The 16580-nt window shown below is 43.4% G+C and overlaps 1 protein-coding gene and 1 long non-coding RNA gene across 3 annotated transcripts in view; both read right to left on the bottom strand.

The window, feature by feature from the left end:
* Positions 1 to 5164, bottom strand: part of STK38 (serine/threonine kinase 38) — a 42485-nt gene extending 37321 nt beyond the window's left edge. Inside the window, exon 1 of one of the 2 annotated variants that reach the window (XM_019456941.2) lies at positions 4874 to 5164. The gene's annotated coding sequence lies outside the window, so the exon portion shown is untranslated. The remainder of the gene's footprint in view (positions 1 to 4873) is intronic. The other variant, XM_019456940.2, reaches the window with a different exon arrangement.
* A 2003-nt stretch (positions 5165 to 7167) lies between these two features.
* LOC109271527 (uncharacterized) lies at positions 7168 to 12805 on the bottom strand. Its single transcript, XR_002082000.2, has 2 exons — positions 12052 to 12805; positions 7168 to 7350 (listed from the first exon to the last, which is right to left on the bottom strand). It is a non-coding gene; the product is annotated as an uncharacterized LOC109271527 (long non-coding RNA).
* Positions 12806 to 16580: the final 3775 nt, after the last annotated feature.

The following is a 16580-nucleotide window of genomic DNA, read 5'->3' as shown; positions in this document are numbered from 1 at the left end:
ATCAACTATCACTCTCCTACCTCCCTGGTAGGAAAGTAAACTGGTACAAGTTTTCTGGAAGACAAACATGTAAACATATAACAAAAGCCACATAAACAGAATACTTGGTGAAAATAAGTATGTATTAATGTCCTATGACCCAGAAATACCATCTCTAGGTATAAGGCCTAAAGAAATTGTCACACATGTTCTTAAGGAGATATGCACAATGATGTGCATTAGAGGGGATGTTTATTATGCCATCATTTGTGACATAGGAAGTTGAAGCCAATTCAGTAAGGAAATAAATAAAATGCTGTGGGTGCACATAAAGAAATAACATGCAGTAGTCAGAAGCAAATCTATCTGTACCTAAAAGTGACATGAATATCTTTAAAACATCTTGTTAATTTTAAAAAAAGGAAGAGAACAAGATCGTAACACCATAAGCGTAAATTAAGAAGATATAATATAGACACAGTATAATTCTTTGCCATCCAAGAATCTACCTAAAAGAAATCAAAGACCCATAGGGATTCATACACAAGGAGACTCAATGTAGCAGTGTAATGGCAAAGGAAAACTTGAAATAACTTGAATATCCAACAACAGAACTGATTAAATTATCGATTTATGTGTTTACCAGATGTGCACAGAATTATTTGAAATAAATATCAAAATGTTACCACCGGCTTAACTCTAGGCAGTAAGAACGCAATACATCATTTTATTCGTTTGTGCTTTTCCATAATTTCCATATTTTCTTCAATGAATATGTACTATTACTATTAAACTACAAATAACTTTTTTTTAATTTACATTTATTTATTTTTGACAGAGAGAGACAGAGCACAAGTGGAGGAGGGGCAGAGAGAGAAGGAGACACAGAATCCGAAGCAGGCTCCAGGCTCCAAGCCGTCAGCACAGAGCCCGACACGGGGCTGGAATTCACAAACTGCGAGATCATGACCTGAGCCAAAGTCGGACGCTCAACCAACTGAGCCACCCAGGCGCCCCTAACTACAAATAACTTTTAAATCTGCCATTCCTATAGTTAAAAAAAACCTATGACTAAAATGTCCATTTATAGGTATTCATGTACTGACATATCTTATGATATTCGATAAATGCTTGCTGTCTATTTGGATTTACAAATTAAAACAAATAACTGTGATAAAAAAACATCGTTACAAAGAAATAACCTGAATCATAATCTTAGTGATGGAAGAGATCTGAAAAACAAGGGACCCTAACCTCCTAGTTTTACATATGAGAAAACCGATACCAACAAGGTTTAAGTAGTTTATAGAACATTTTTTCCTAAATTTAAATTTCATCCTCCACCCCCACCCCAGATATTTTTGCCAGCCCATATTGTCACACTTGGCCACACCATTCACCAATCTGGACCTGCTCCAGCATTGGCAATAATGTTCAGTATTTTATCCTTATCATGCCTTCCTCCAACATGACTGCCTGCCTTTAAGTCTGTCCTTTCATCCCAATATAAAGCGGAGTAAAAGGAGGAGGGGCCAAGGGCCATTTTCAAAGATAGTACATTCTATGAAAAGTTTCCTTCAGGTTCCCTTTAATACTTAGCAGCTTTTTATTTTTTATTTTATTCTTTTTTTAATGTTTATTTTATTTTTGAAGGAGAGACAGAGTGTGACTGGGGGAGGGGCAGAGAGAGAGAGAGAGAGAGAGAGAGAGAGAGAGAGAGAGAGAGAGAATCTGAAGCAGGCTCCAGGCTCTGAGCTGTCAGCACAGAGCCCAACGCGGGGCTGGAACTCACAAACCGCAAGATCATGACCTGAGCTAAGTCGGACACTCAATGGACTCAGCCACCCAGACGCCCCATACTTAGCAGCTTTTTAAACTGTCTCGTAGATTAAAGCTATTAAGGAATGTGCAAATACTTATTATTACTAAGACAAAAGGCTTAACATTAAGCAACTTTATTAAAAAAATATTCAGGGAAAATCATATAAAAGAATAATTCTTTCAGAGCAAAGAAATTCAAAATCAAGGCTCTACTTCAAATGTTTTTATTGATGATGTGCCAAAATGATCAGTGACCACAAATTCAAGTGAACTCAGCTCTACCTTATGTTATTTGTTATTATGTTATATTTTTTATGGGGAAGTTTCTGCTAACACCAAACAAAGAAAACGCAAATGTTTTTAGGATATCAGTAGATTTTTCAAAAACCTCTGGTTTATGAAGCTTGGGTGTGGTTCCTTATTTGTCAGCCTATACCCCCTCCACCCACAATGAAAACCACATGCACTCTAAGTCTGGTGAAGAAATTTTGAAACCAGATTTAAAAACAAGTCTGAAGTAAGGGAGTGCTTTGTACTCCTCCCTGGTCTGAACATTTCTGGAGACATTTTTATAAATACACAGATGTGGTTACATTTTAACAACTGAAATTATTTTAACATAGAAATGCAACTAGAAGAGTGTTTAAACCTAAGACAAACAGCACCTTCCATGTAATAAGTGGTTAATAAACATAAGTTGAGCAAGTTAATGATTTTTCAGTTGTCAACAAAATTAAAGAACAAAATTACATTTACATTGATAGGTATATAAATACTGGGGTGGAGAAAGTTTTGACTCATTTAAGTCACTGGCATGGCTTCCTAAGCTTTTAAAAAGATCAACAGGATATTAAGCGTACTCAAAGATGATCATATAATAGGCTAACAAATTTTCTAGCAGAATGATTTTCAACCTTCACATACAGTCTCTAATGTAATAGCAAAGATTGCACTATCCTTCCCTTTGACCTTTCTTCAAAACCTCCTCCTCCCCTTCCTTCACTCATAAAAGGATGAGCCTATTCTAATAACCTTTCATCAAAAGATACAATTACTATTGCCCTATAGCAATTTATAGGCTTACTGGGTCAACCAAGTACCTTTTATAAGACAGAGCTTTCCCTTATGCTTTTGACAATTCAAGCCTTCATGCCCTGACCTACAGACTACTGGAGGTCCCTTCCCTGTTTGTTTCATTCTTCAACTCTGCAGAATTAGGGAATAGGTAGGTGAGAAATTCTTAAAAGTTTTATTTATTTATTTATTTTTTTTTTTAATTTTATTTATTTTTTTTTTTTGAGAGACAGAGAGAAACAAAACGTGCTTGGGAAGGGGCAGAGAGAGAAGGAGACACAGAATCCAAAGCAGGCTCCAGGCTCTGAGCTGTCAGCACAGAGCCTGATGCAGGGCTTGAACCCACGAACCTTGAGATCAGGACCTGAGCCGAAGTCTGACGCTTAACAAACTGAGCCACCCAGGAGCCCCTTAAAAGTTTTTAAAATTTAATAAGAGAACTGGATCTTTGTAAGGCAGGGGTAGGTACTGCAAACATAAAAGCAGATCACATGAAAACCATTGTTTTATTCAACCTAGATGGCTATGCCTGGCTGACTGACTTTACAATGGTACTGTTACCTCTACGAACACCCCTTCTCTCACTAATTCTTTCTTTGTGACTGACAATCCAGAACCTTCCATCTGGGCAAATGAACACGGAGGCTAAGACTACTCCTTAACAGTCACCCATCTCTGGGGCATCTGGGTGGCTCAGTCAGTCAAGCCTCCGACTCTCCATCTCAGCTCCAGTCTTGATCTCACAGTTTGCAGGGGATCGAGCCCCGCGTCGGGCTCTGTGCTGACAAGCCTGCTTGGTATTCTCTCTCTCCCTCTCTCCCTCTCAAAAGTAAACAAAAAATAACTTGAAGAAGAAGAAGAAGAAGAAGAAGAAGAAGAAGAAGAAGAAGAATCATCACGCATCCTAATTTCTCCTCCTGAACTGTAAGCCAATGGGAAGCAAGTACTTTTAATACCCTTCTCCAGTCTCATGCACAATGCTACACACTTAGTAAGCACCTTATAAAGATTTACGAAGAAGGCACTCATCTTTTATGACCATTACTAGGAGCTGGGGCTACGTATGTTTGGTAGGGATGGAGTTGGCATGTGAAGTGGTTTTCTCTACAAAGGTGGAGGATAGTGCTCTGGTCCCCTTGTGAGCAAGCCGCTCTCGAATGTCTGGGGTAGACAGTGGAGCCCATTACCGTGGTCATGTTTTACGTTTAGGGAAACCTCATCTACTGCCTGGCTAATCCTAATTCAGAGCCAAGGTGAGCTGAAAGGGGGAGGAAGCACAAGGTCTACCTCGCGCCAATCTTCCTCTGTACATTTCAAAAACAACAAGTGTCTCTTTGTGTCTTTCGGTCAATTCAAAGTGCAGCCGGGAGATCTGGTCTCTCTACGAGCTGTTCCATACACTTTCCGACACAGACTTTCCTCCCAGTCCTTATCGACTTTTCTTTTCTCCTCTTAAAAAAAAAAAAAAAAAAATCTCCGCTCAATTTTCCTGTGATTTTAAGATGATCTGAAGCCCAGTACCCTAACACTAGCCACCGGGAAGGGAGCAGACTCAAAGGAACCACACCCCAAGGTGGGCTTTCCACACCTCTGCCTCACACAACAGCTCTTAGGTTCTCAGACCCCAGAGAAAAAGCAAAAGAAGGGAAAACTGGCAATGACTGAGGTCCCAGAGGAGACTGAGCTGTTGCAACGAGTAGACAAAGCTGGCAACATGGAAAAGAGAGACAGCCTGGCTCCCCGCCCCAGCTGCACAAAAAGAAAGAAAGAATGGGGTGGGGAGCCTGGGACTGGGAAAACGTGGAGAGGAGTGACAGGGGACCCTCGGGAAACCCAGAGGAGGGGGGACTGTCAGGAGGCTGAGGAGGGCGGCCGAGGGGCCGACAGGACAGGGCTGGAAAGAGGGCGTCGGCGGGAAGGAAGAAGCCCAAAAAGAGTCGGGAGGAGACGAGGGGAAAAACCTGGGATGGCCTGAAGACAGTGGCACCGAGACACTCACCAGAGCCCCGGGGGAAGAAGGGCTGGGGGCGGCGACCAGCCGCGGACGCCGGCGCGGCCAGCGATGTCTCTCGACGGGCGGACAGGCGAAGCCCCAGCGGCAGCACCCGGCCGACCAGAAGAGACGAGGGGACGCCTGAGGGACTCTGGAGTCCGGGCCGAGGGGCGGTTGCGGGTGAGGACAACAGGAAGCGCTCCAACTGCCGGAAAAGACGGCAGCGCGAAGGGGCCAAGGCGGCCGAGTACCCCGCCGCGTAGTGGGGCAGGCGCGGCGGGCAAGGGCCAAGACTGCGCAAGCGTGACTTCCTAGAGACGCGGCGGGGGATTTCAGGACTGCGCGTGCGCGGCCCTGCAGCTCCCGCTCTCCCCGCCTTACCTGAGCAGGAGAGGGGGTACGGAGGGCGAAGTGTGAGGTGTGGGGCGCTGTTGGGGTGGGCGAGGCTGGGCTCGAGAGGGAGGCTCTATTTGTTTCTGGTTTCTTTGCTTTATTTTGAAATAATTTTAGACTTACAAAAAGCTGTAAAATTAATACAAGGAAGTCTCGATATACCCATCACCCACCCAGCTTCCCTCACCAGCTTACGTAACTATGCTACATTGTCAAAACCAGGAAATTGACATTGGCACAATACAACTGGCCACGCCAATACAATTGACTAGATTGCAGACCTTACTCAGATTTAACCAGTTTCCCGTGCACTCATTTGTGCGTCTGTGTGTGCTTGCGTGTTCACACTCATCTGTAGTTCTATTAAATGTTAACACGTGTAGTCGTCATCCCCCCACCTTCCCTTGATTTTCAGTCATGGTAGCAATAAGACGGCTAGAGCCCTTGGCCCCATCTTACTCTTCCTTAAGAGTGCCGTCCTTACCTAGGATCTGGTGAGCTCTCTTAACACCAGGCTATCAGGAGAGCATCCCAGTGTGCACAGAAGAACCTGCTTTTCAAAGCTACCCAACCACTTAATCTGTACCACCCCTTGGGGTAGAGGTCCCAAGCCTTTGGACGGACACTCATTCATTCCTTGAGAACTGAGCGCAGTTCACTTGGCCAGAAATTGTCAGGCTGCTGGAAACAAAGATAAGTAAGACATAGTGCCTGCCTGCCTTCAAAAAGACCATCTAGGAAGCAAAATGTGAGAGTAAGGTGTCTCACTCTTGAGTACTTGTGAGACCACAGAGCTTGGTTTTACCCTTCAAGCCTGGGGTCCTGGGCTTTGTTTCCTTAATGGTCTTTAAACACAGGCATTCCTTGACTGCTTTCATCTTCCTAGACTTCAAAGCCCAGTTTCCTTTTGTCTAGCCTCGTACAAAAACCACTTCACCTTTCATTCTCTCTGCCCAAAGGCCCTTCTCCCTCAATGCCTTTTGTCAAAATCCTGTCCCTCCTTATGGACTTAATAACAGTCCAAGATGTTTGCATAGTGCTTTTCAGTTTAGAAACCCCATTCACTCATTTAATCTCAGTTCATCCTCACAAATCTTTGGCACGTCACATAGGATGAGTTTTTACACATAAAGTGTAAACACATAAAGAGTTACAATCAGAGAAGCAAAGTGACTTGCCTGAATTGTCACAGCTAGTAAAGCAAGCAGCAAAGAAAGGAACCCCATTTTCTGATTGCAAATCCAATATTCTTTCTGCTTTCCCTTTTCCCCAGCTCAAACCTTATCTTTTCCTTGGAGCCTCCCCAGTTTCACAAGAGGTATTTTGTCCTCTATTCTCTATAGTTCTATAGTGATTTATCTCTACCCTAACTCTAATAAATACTAAGGTTTTCCTCAGAATAGCTTAGCCAGAATATGCTGCTCTTCTAGACTCACTTGTGGCCAGGAAGCAGGCACAAAACCTAAGTGCCACCAGTCGCTTAATACCCACCCTAGACTGAGTGTGGTCTGACCCTACAACCCATAGAATTTGGCCTTACTTGCCTCGCTCTAATACTGGTGTTGTTGGATCCTGTCTTTATTTTAAATGCTGATATTTTATTCATCATGCATTTTTCACATTAATTGTTATTTTTTAAATATTGCATTAAAGTATTATCTTGGGGCACTTGGGTGGCTTAGTCAAACGTCTGACTTCAGCTCAGGTCATGATCTCACGGTTTGTGGGTTCGAGCCCCACGTTGGGCTTCACGCTTGCAGCTCAGAGCCTGGAGCATGCTTGAGAGTCTGTGTTTGTGTGTCTCTCTCTCTGCCCACCCCAGCTTGTGTACTCTCTCTTTCCCTGCCTCTCCCAAAAATAATAAACCTTAAAAAAAAAGAAATGCAAAATCTCAGTTTTGCCCAGACTTTCTAAATCAGAATATGTATTTTAATTGAATCCTACAGGATTTGTATACATGTTAAAGTTGGAGCAGCTCTGGGCTAGCAGGAGCTGAGGACAGTTCCTATCTTCTCATGGAAGGAATATTCAGAGGCAACTGATGTCATTGCTTCCAGTGGGTGAGACACACACTGCCAGGGGTAAGATGCCTGTTGAGAGGTAGAGAGAGACATAGTGTGAGCAGGAGAGGGGTAGAGAGAGGGAGACACAGAACTCGAAGCAGGTTCCAGGCTCTGAGCTGTCAGCACAGAGCCTGATGCGGGGCTCGAACCCACAAACAGTGAGATCATGACCTGAGCCGAAGTCAGACGCTTAACCAGCTGAGCCACCCAGGTGCCCCATGTGGTCTTTGACAAAAGGATGAGCTTCAGCCAGTGAAGCTATGGCAGGTCAGCCTGATGGATTAGAAACAGGTGATTTCCCTGGGACAAAGAACAATTTGGGGCAGTGTTTAGAGAAGGAAAAGGCTAGTGGGTCTGGAACTGGGGAAAAGAGTAAGACATAAAGTGTTAATATTTGAGGCATCTGGCTACCTCAGTTGGCAGAGTGTGCAACTCTTGATCTCTTGTAATCTCCAGCCCCCGCTTTGGGCTTTGGCCGTAGAGCTTACTTACAAAAAAGTGCTAATCATACCATGTAACTCAAGTCCCATGGGGTTGAAGAATAATTTAGTATACTAACAGGTTATTGGCTTTCCAAGAGTTTTTAAATAAACCTGTTATAAAACTGGGAATCTTGGGGCCTCTTGGCTGGCTCAGTTCATGGAGCATGCAACTCTTGACCTTGGGGTTGTAAGTTCAAACCTCCCCTTTGGGTGTAGGGATTTCTTAAAAATAAAATCTTAAAAAGAAAACTAAGGTGGTTTGCTTAGGCAGAAATCCTGAAAAATTCAAAGTAAAAAAGGAACTAAGTGCAAAAGTAGCTTTTCATATTGTTTCTTGGTTTCAGACTTACAGGTACGCCAATGCATAGTACGTTTTTGCCTGCTTTGAGATTTGTATTTTCTTTAAACTGCTTAATGATGGGGCCAAAATAATTGAGAAGTCTTCAGAAATACAGGTTTTATGCTCAACATCACTCAGCATCAGGGAAATACAAATCAAAACCACAATAAGGTACCACCTCACACCTGTCAGAGTAGCTAGCATTAACAACTCAGGCAACAACAGATGTTGGTGAGGATGCAGAGAAAGAGGATCCCTTTTGCATTGTTGGTGGGAATGCAAATTCGTGCAGTCACTCTGGAAAACAGTATGGATGTTCCTCAAAAAATTAGAAATAGAACTATCCTACGACCCAGCAATTGCACTACTAGGTATTTATCCAAGGGATATAGGTGTGCTGTTTCGAAGGGACACATGTACCCCCATGTTTGTAGCAGCACTATCAACAATAGGCAAAGTATGGAGAGAGCCCAAATGTCCATCGATAGATGAATGGATAAAGAAGATGTAGTATATATATGTATGCATGTGTGTGTGTATGTGTGTGTGTATATATATATAATATGTATTATATGTATGGTATGTATATGTATGTATGTGTATGTATACACACACACACACACACACACACACACAATGGAGTATTACTCAGCCATCAAAAAGAATGAAATCTTACCATTTGCAACTACGTGGATGGAACTAGAAGGTATTATGCTAAGTGAAATTAGAGAAAGACAAATGTCATATGACTTCACTCATATGAGGACTTTAAGATACAAAACAGGGGGCGCCTGGGTGGCTCAGTCGGTTAAGTGTCCAACTTCGGCTCAGGTCATGATCTTGCGGTTCGTGAGTTCAAGGCCCACATCAGGCTCTGTGCTGACAGCTTGGAGCCTGGAGCCTGCTTCAGATTCTGTGTCTCCCTTTCTCTCTGCTCCTCCCCTGCTCACGCTCTGTCTCTCTCTCAAAAATAAATAATAAAAACATTAAAAAAAAAGACACAAAACAGATGAACATAAGGGAAGGGAAGCAAAAATAATATAAAAACAGGAAGGGGGACAAAAACATAAGAGACTCTTAAATATGGAGAACAAACAGAGGGTTACTGGAGGGGTTGTGGGAGGGGGGATGGGCTAAATGGGTAAGGGGCACTAAGGAATCTACTCCTGAAATCATTGTTGTACTATATGCTAACTAACTTGGATATAAATTAAAAAATAAATAAACTATTTTAAAAAAAGAAATACAGATTAAATTAATTTTTTCCAAATGACTATGCACATGCATGTGTGTGTGTGTGTGTGTGTCCTGATGAGTCAGTGTTTCTTTGGGAATTGAGGCTGAAAACTCTCAAAAACAAATGAAGGATGTGAAGCACCGGCAGGTTCAGTACCCAAATGATGCATGAACCTTTCCCACCTACCCGTTTGGTAGTGAAAATATTAGGAGGGAGGAAATTATACAAACCTTATGGAGCTAGGAAAGAAAGAGAACAGTAATTGTTGAACAAAAAGAGTGATGAAAACAAGTTCCCCAAAGCAAAAATAAATCAAAACCAGCAGTGAAAGAGATGTCACCGACCTCCTTGCTTAGATGGGAACTTTCCTGCAAAACAAAGGAGGTCCTGAGGCTCCCACTGTTGAAAGATTTTCTTTTAACTGGTGGGGTGGAGAGCTGTGAGAATCACAAGACTCCCAAGCTCCCTGAGGAATGTACTAAATCTTCCCATATTTGCAGAGGTCCCAGAACTGTCCTAACTGCCAACTGATAGCTGATCTCATAAATTCCCTAAAAATGTAGGCGTGTGAATCCCATTTGTTCCAAACAGAGGATAGGATATGCCAAAGTGTTCTATTTCCGTATGTTTGAAACATGCTGGGTTAAGTAAAATTATGTGAATTTCCTTATGGCAGGCCTTCTCGGGACGTTTAATAGCATTGTGACTCTCCATCAGGAACGTTTATTATACAAGATGCCATAAATGTATTTGATGTCTCATAGAACATTAGTTGGCATTTCCCTAAACAGACGCTCTGAGGAACACAGATCTAGATACTTGCCATCAGGGTGTGGGTGTGTGGTTATAGGAGAGAGAGGCCAAGATCACTCACTAGTTCTTCTGTAGCTTCTGATCAAAGGAGCAAAAGAGCCAACAGACTGTTACTACTTCCTGGCTTTGAAATATGATCTCATAAATTCCCCTTTAGTTCTAAATTGTGAATAAAGCTTTCAAAACCCAATATCCAAGCTAAAAAGAAACCTAGAGATCACTTCAACTAATCCTTCCATTTTACAAATATGATATAGGCCCATGGATTGGAATTAAGTTGCCCATAGTCACAGGTACATTAAATTGCAAAGTTCCATTAGAAGCAGGTTTCTTGACTTGCTGTCCACTGATCTTTCTCCTCCCCTCTGGTGCCTTTCCATACGACTGAATCCACAAACTAGCAATGGGCTATTATTACATGATTTTGACAAATCTGCCTAATATCAAAAATGAGATCTAAGCCAGCTGATGGCCCATACTATCTCAAACAAATCTCAATGTGATAAAATAATTCAGACAGTCACAGTCATTGGCATTTGAAGCGGCAGGATTTGACCTGTGGTTTCAACATCACATTCTTTATCTCTGAGGCCATAGCTTCATGATATCTTCCTTGAAAACTGAAAACATTTTAACTTATTTATTTTTAATTTTTATTCATTTATTTATTTTTTTGAGAAAGAGAAATAGAGAAAGCATGCATGAGTGGAGGAAGAGCAGAGAGAGGGGGAGAGAGAGAATCCCAAGCAAGCTCTGCATTGCCAGCACAGAGCCCAACACGGGGCTCAAACCCACCAACAGTGAGATCACGACCCAAGCTGAAATCAACAGGCGCTTAATTGATGGTGCCCCTGAAAACTGAATTTTTAAGTCATGTAGATGTCATGGCCCATCTCTCCTTATAAAGTGTTTTTTTTTTTTTTAACATTTATTTATTTGAGAGAGAGAGAGAGGGGCAGAGAGGCAGAAAGAGAGGGAGAGAATCCCAAACAGATCATGCTGTCAGCAAAGGGCCTTACACAGTTCATCAAACTGATGAACCTGATCATGACCTGAGCCGAAATCAAGAGTCGGCCGCTTAACTGACTAAGCCACCCAGGTGCCTCTCTCCTTATAAAGTTTTAAAACAGGGTTCTATTCAAAAAATAGATCAAGGATTCTTTCAAGTTCAAAATGAAAATCTCATTCCTACCTCTGTCTCCCTCCCTCCCACTTCTCACCTTCCATTTCCACATAATTAGCCATTGGTATTAGTGTTTTGTGTTTCCTTCCAGAGTTCTTTTTAAAAATTTTATTTATTTATTTATTTATTTATTTATTTATTTTTGGTAATCTCTATACCCAACATGAGGCTCAAGCTCACCACCCTGAGATTAAGAGCAGATGCCCCTCCAGCTGAGCCAGCCAGGTGCCCCTCCTTCCAGAGTTCTTTACACACATATGCATATAGAGTCATTTTTCTCCCTTATTGACACAAATGGCATGATATCTTTATTAGGCACGTCTCTTCCCCTTCAGGCTTTAGTGTCCCCCATTTAAATGTTTATTTAGTTATTTTTAAGAGAGAGAGAGAGTGCACAGGCAGAGGAAGGGCAGAGATGGGGGTGGGGGGTGGGGTGGAGACACAGAATCAGAAGCAGGCTCCAGGCTCTGAGCTGTCTGCACAGAGCCTGATGTGGGGCTCGAACTTTCAAACTGCAAGATCACGACCTGAGCCGAAGTCGGACGTTTAACCGACTGAGCCACCCAGGTGCCTCTAGGTTCCCCCATTTATAAAGAAAGGATATTGTCCTACTTCCACCCACTCCTCTGAACTTGTCAGATGCTGGGCATGCATTAAGCCCCCTGCTACTCACTCTGCTTCTCTTGACGATGTTTGGCCTTTTGGAAAGTCACACTTGCATGGCTGGTTTTGTCAGTGACCTCAAATTTAGAACGCTCAGGGTGTGGTCTGTAGACTCTGGTATTTCATGCTTTAAGAAAATCCAGGACAGAAATGTCAACATTTCCAAAGCAAATGAGGGAGTGGTTGTTTGCACTACAAATGAACCTTGCAAAATGATTCACCAAAGGCAACTTTCATGTATTTACATATATTTTGTTTATTAAATAAATAATACTTATACTTGGTACAAAATGCAAAAGAGTATACAATGCAAATGTCCCACTTTCATCCCTGGTGACCAAGCTCTCCTCCCTGTGGGCCGGTTTTCTCCTTAGTTTCTTGTTTCCATAGTTTTTGCATACGCAAACATATCCATATATATCCTTTTTTGAAAACAGCATTCTATTTTGTGTGTGTGTGTGTGTGTGTGTGTGAGCTCTACATTCAAAGTGGGGTTTGAACTCACGACCCTAAGATCAAGAGTCACATGCTCTACCGACTGAGGCAGCCAGGTGCCCTAAAAATAGCATTCTAAAGACAGTTTGGCACCTTGTACTTCTCACTAAAGAAAACCATCTTGGTGCGGCATCTGGGTGACTCAGTCAGTTAAGTGTCCGGCTTCAGCTCAGGTCATGATCTCACAGTTTGTGGGTGGGTTTGAGCCCCATGTCCAGCTCTGTGCTGACAGCTCAGAGTCTGGAGTTTCCTCCAGATTGTGTTTCGCTCCTTCTGCCCCTGCCCCCACCCCCGCCCCCCACACGCTCTGTCTTTCTCTCAAAAATAAATAAACAGGGCACCTGGGTGGCTCAGTTGGTTAAGCATTTGACTTCGGCTCAGGTCATAATCTCACAGTTCATGGGTTTGAGCCCTGCATCAGGCTCTGTGCCGACAGCTCAGAGCCTGGAGACCGCTTTAGATTCTGTGTCTCCTTCTCTCTCAGCCCCTCCCCTGCTCACACTCTGTCTCTCTCTCAAAAATAAACATAAAAAATTCTAAAAAAATAAATAAACGTTAAAAATTAAATAAAAGAAAATCATCTCGAGAATTCTTTTTTTTCCTTTTTTAAAATGTTTTTCTTTCTTTTTTTTTTTTTTTATTCTAAAGGCCTAGACCAGCTGTGCTAAGGAGTTTATTTTTAATTTTTTTTTAACGTTTATTTATTTTTGAGACAGAGAGAGACAGAGCATGAACGGGGGAGGGGCAGAGAGAGAGGGAGACACAGAATCCGAAGCAGGCTCCAGGCTCCGAGCCATCAGCACAGAGCCCGACGCGGGGCTCAAACTCACGGAGCGCAAGATCGTGACCTGAGCTGAAGTCGGACACTTAACCGACTAAGCCACCCGGGTGCCCCTAAAATGTTCTTTAAGAGATAGAGCACGCACACGTGCACATTAGCGGGGGGAGGGCAGAGGGAGAGGGAGAGAGAGAATCCCAAGCAAGTTCTGCACTGACAGCGCAGAGCCTGACACAGGGCTCAAACCCATGACCCTGGGATCACGAGCTGAGCTGAAATCAACAGTCGGATGCTTAACCTACTGGGCACCCAGGTGCCCCAGAAATCCTTTCATGTCAAGGCAAATAAAACTGCCTCATTTGTTTAGGGTTATATAATGGTTCAGTGACAGATATACCAAAACGAATTCATCTAAAAGGGGTTCTTTTCAATAGCGAACTCTATTATTCAACTGACAGTCTCATTTCATCCCTGAAGTCCTATTTTCAGCTGCACTCTATTGTAGGAGCAAGATTCTCTCTCAAGGTGCTTCCCATTGTGCACAACGCACAGAGAAGGTATCAGCACCTACAGGCCAACTTGTGCCAGACAGAAACTCACAAGTATTTTCACCTCCTAACTCTTAAGGTTGAACCTCAGATTGCTTCAAGACTCTCAAAGCTTAGTCTTCCTAATTTTTATTTTTATTTTTTTTAGAAGGGGGAGGAGGGAGGGACAGAGGAAGAGAGAGAGAGAATCTTAAGCAGGAGCAACCCCGAGATCATCACCTGAACCGAATTCAAGAGTCGGACACCCAACCTACTGAGCCACCCAGGTGCCCTCTTCCAAATTTTTAGAATAAGTTTTTGCCTCTGTCTAATTTTTAGAATAAGTTTTTCTCCCTGTCTCTCCCACTCTTTCTCTCTCCCTACTCCTTTCTCATTACCGAAAGCTGAACAATCTAATGTAGCTTTTTTTTTTTTTTTTTAAGCACCTAACTTTTGAAACCTCCCTCATTCTCCGAAGCTCTGACTACCCCCCTAATGACCACGGGCAGCTCTTCCTCTGGGTGGTTCCCAGCTCTGCCCTCACGACAATAAAGCTCCTCTACCATCATACTTATTAAAAGAATAGGAAAAACCTTGACCAGAGGCAGGGGATACCTCATCTCCCAGCCCTCAGTGTAGCCAAAGGGGCCCAGGCAGCCTCGGGAGCCTCATCCACCATTCACCACAGGAGATGTAGAAATATTGTCGTGTTTTATTGTGTGATCATTGGAATGATTGAGGGGCCCTGATGAGCCCCTTGGGAGGAAACACTGTCCATAGCAGAGTTTGGCACACAGTGCGTTCTCGTGAACGTGACTGATCGATTAGCTGGTTGAATAATATAATCAGACACTGGGAACTTGATAAAAAGTAGTCATTATGATTACTATTATGTCTTCTCACTGTTTTGTTGTCGTTGTTCCCCCAACCCAAAGAAAGAAGATCTGACTCCCACAGATATTTTATAATCCTAATCTTAGTCGACCTCTTATTTCACTTGCTTAAAATATTCACTTGCCTTAGTTCTGTGATATGACATTCTCGGGCTTTTCTTCCTGTCTCTGCATCTCCTCGGCTGCTTCTTCCTCTTCTGGACCTTTAGATGTTGGAGCTTTTCCAAGCTTAGCTCTGTGTCCTCCTCTCTCCCCCTGAGCCACATCGGTGACTCCTGGGCAAACTGTGTTCTGATGACCCCAGACTGGTGTTTTCAGCCCACAGCCCTCCTCTGAGCCCCACACCCATGAATCAGACTGCCTCTCCATCGGCTCTTCTGGAACCGACCCAGATGAAGCGTCTGCCACCTAGAGGAGTGAGGACTCGAAATCGGAATAAAAGCACTGAAATAGAAGGGGGTTTTGTGTGCGTCTGGAATTTGTACCCGTGCTACTAGCTATTTCAAATCTTTTTCACCTTCTTCAATTCTTTGATTTTACCAACCTCCCCACCCACCAACACACCCCAATTAGCAGATTCTATCACTTCCCGCTTCCCAGAGACCATCAGACAGTTCCCTCGCCTTCTGCCACCAAATCTACAGACATCTGCACTCTCAGGCTTTTCTCCTCCTGGTTAGGCCGAGTTCCTACATGGGCTTCGGTTTGTGTCACTTCTAGTCCCTCAGGGGTCCTTTGCAACTGGGTGTCCACCCTCCCTCTCCGCTCTCCTTTACCCACTCTTGCTGCTTCCTAGAAATGTTGATGCATGTTCAAAGAACCTCCGACTTAAAAGCCTCTTTGGGGCGCCTGGGTGACTCAGTCGGCTCAGTTAAGCCGCTGACTTGGTTTAGGCTCAAGTCATAGGGTCGTGGTTCCTGAGTCCGAGCCGCACGTCAGGCTCTGCGCTGGTATTCTCTCTCCTTCTCTTTCTGCCCCTCCCCCTCTCGTGTTCTCTCTCAAAATAAACTAAAAAAAATTTAAAAATTAAAAAAAAAAAAAAAACTTTAAAAGCCTCTTCCTTTGACCGCATATCGGACTCCTACCTACTACGCTTTACCATTCCCTTCCCAGCCACGTTTCATGAGGTGTCTCTGTTTACCATCTTCATTTCTATACCTCCCACATATCTCAGGCTCCTGCAATTTTGCTTCCATCCCACAGTCTGCTGAGACCAGCCTTGACAAAGGCAACACCAGTGTCTTCTGTATTCTTTAAATCCAATGGTCTTCACGTTGCTTGACCTCTCTGCAGCATTCACCAGTATTGGCCTGTCCCTTCTCCTTGTTCCATTGTTCTTTTCCTTATGACAACATTTCATAAATGGTTCGGGGTGGCTCACCTGGTAAATGCCAGCCCAGGGACCATGTTTGCTTTCTACCTTCACGAACACCTAGTTTTCTCTAACTCACCCTTCAGGTCTCCGCACAAGGCAACCTTCCCCGTTCCCCCAGACCTGTCTGTACAGTTCCCTGTTTTGCCTGAGTAGCAATTATCACAGATTGCAATTAGATGTCTTAGGCTCATTCTGCACCCCCCAGATGTTCCCTCTGAGTTGTATCTAATTTCCAGGGACTGCGGTGGTGGCAAGGCACAGGGGAGGGTGGCTCTTTGCTCTTGTATATCACCTAATGTGCTGCCCGGGTGAAAAGTACCAACAGCTCACAGTCCTCATGAATGTTAGTTTGAAAGGATCTGAATACTTTCCTTCATTGTCCTCACACATTTAATTTTTTCCCTATGTTTTTCCAGACCTTGTCCAAAGCAACCATTGGAAATGATTGAAGCATCAGTCCCCAAGTGGCCT

The sequence above is a fragment of the Panthera pardus genome, unplaced genomic scaffold (assembly GCF_024362965.1).
Source record: "Panthera pardus isolate Hobbes unplaced genomic scaffold, ASM2436296v1 HiC_scaffold_17, whole genome shotgun sequence".
Lineage (NCBI taxonomy): Eukaryota > Metazoa > Chordata > Mammalia > Carnivora > Felidae > Panthera > Panthera pardus.
This window is presented reverse-complemented; position numbering and strand designations above follow the sequence as displayed.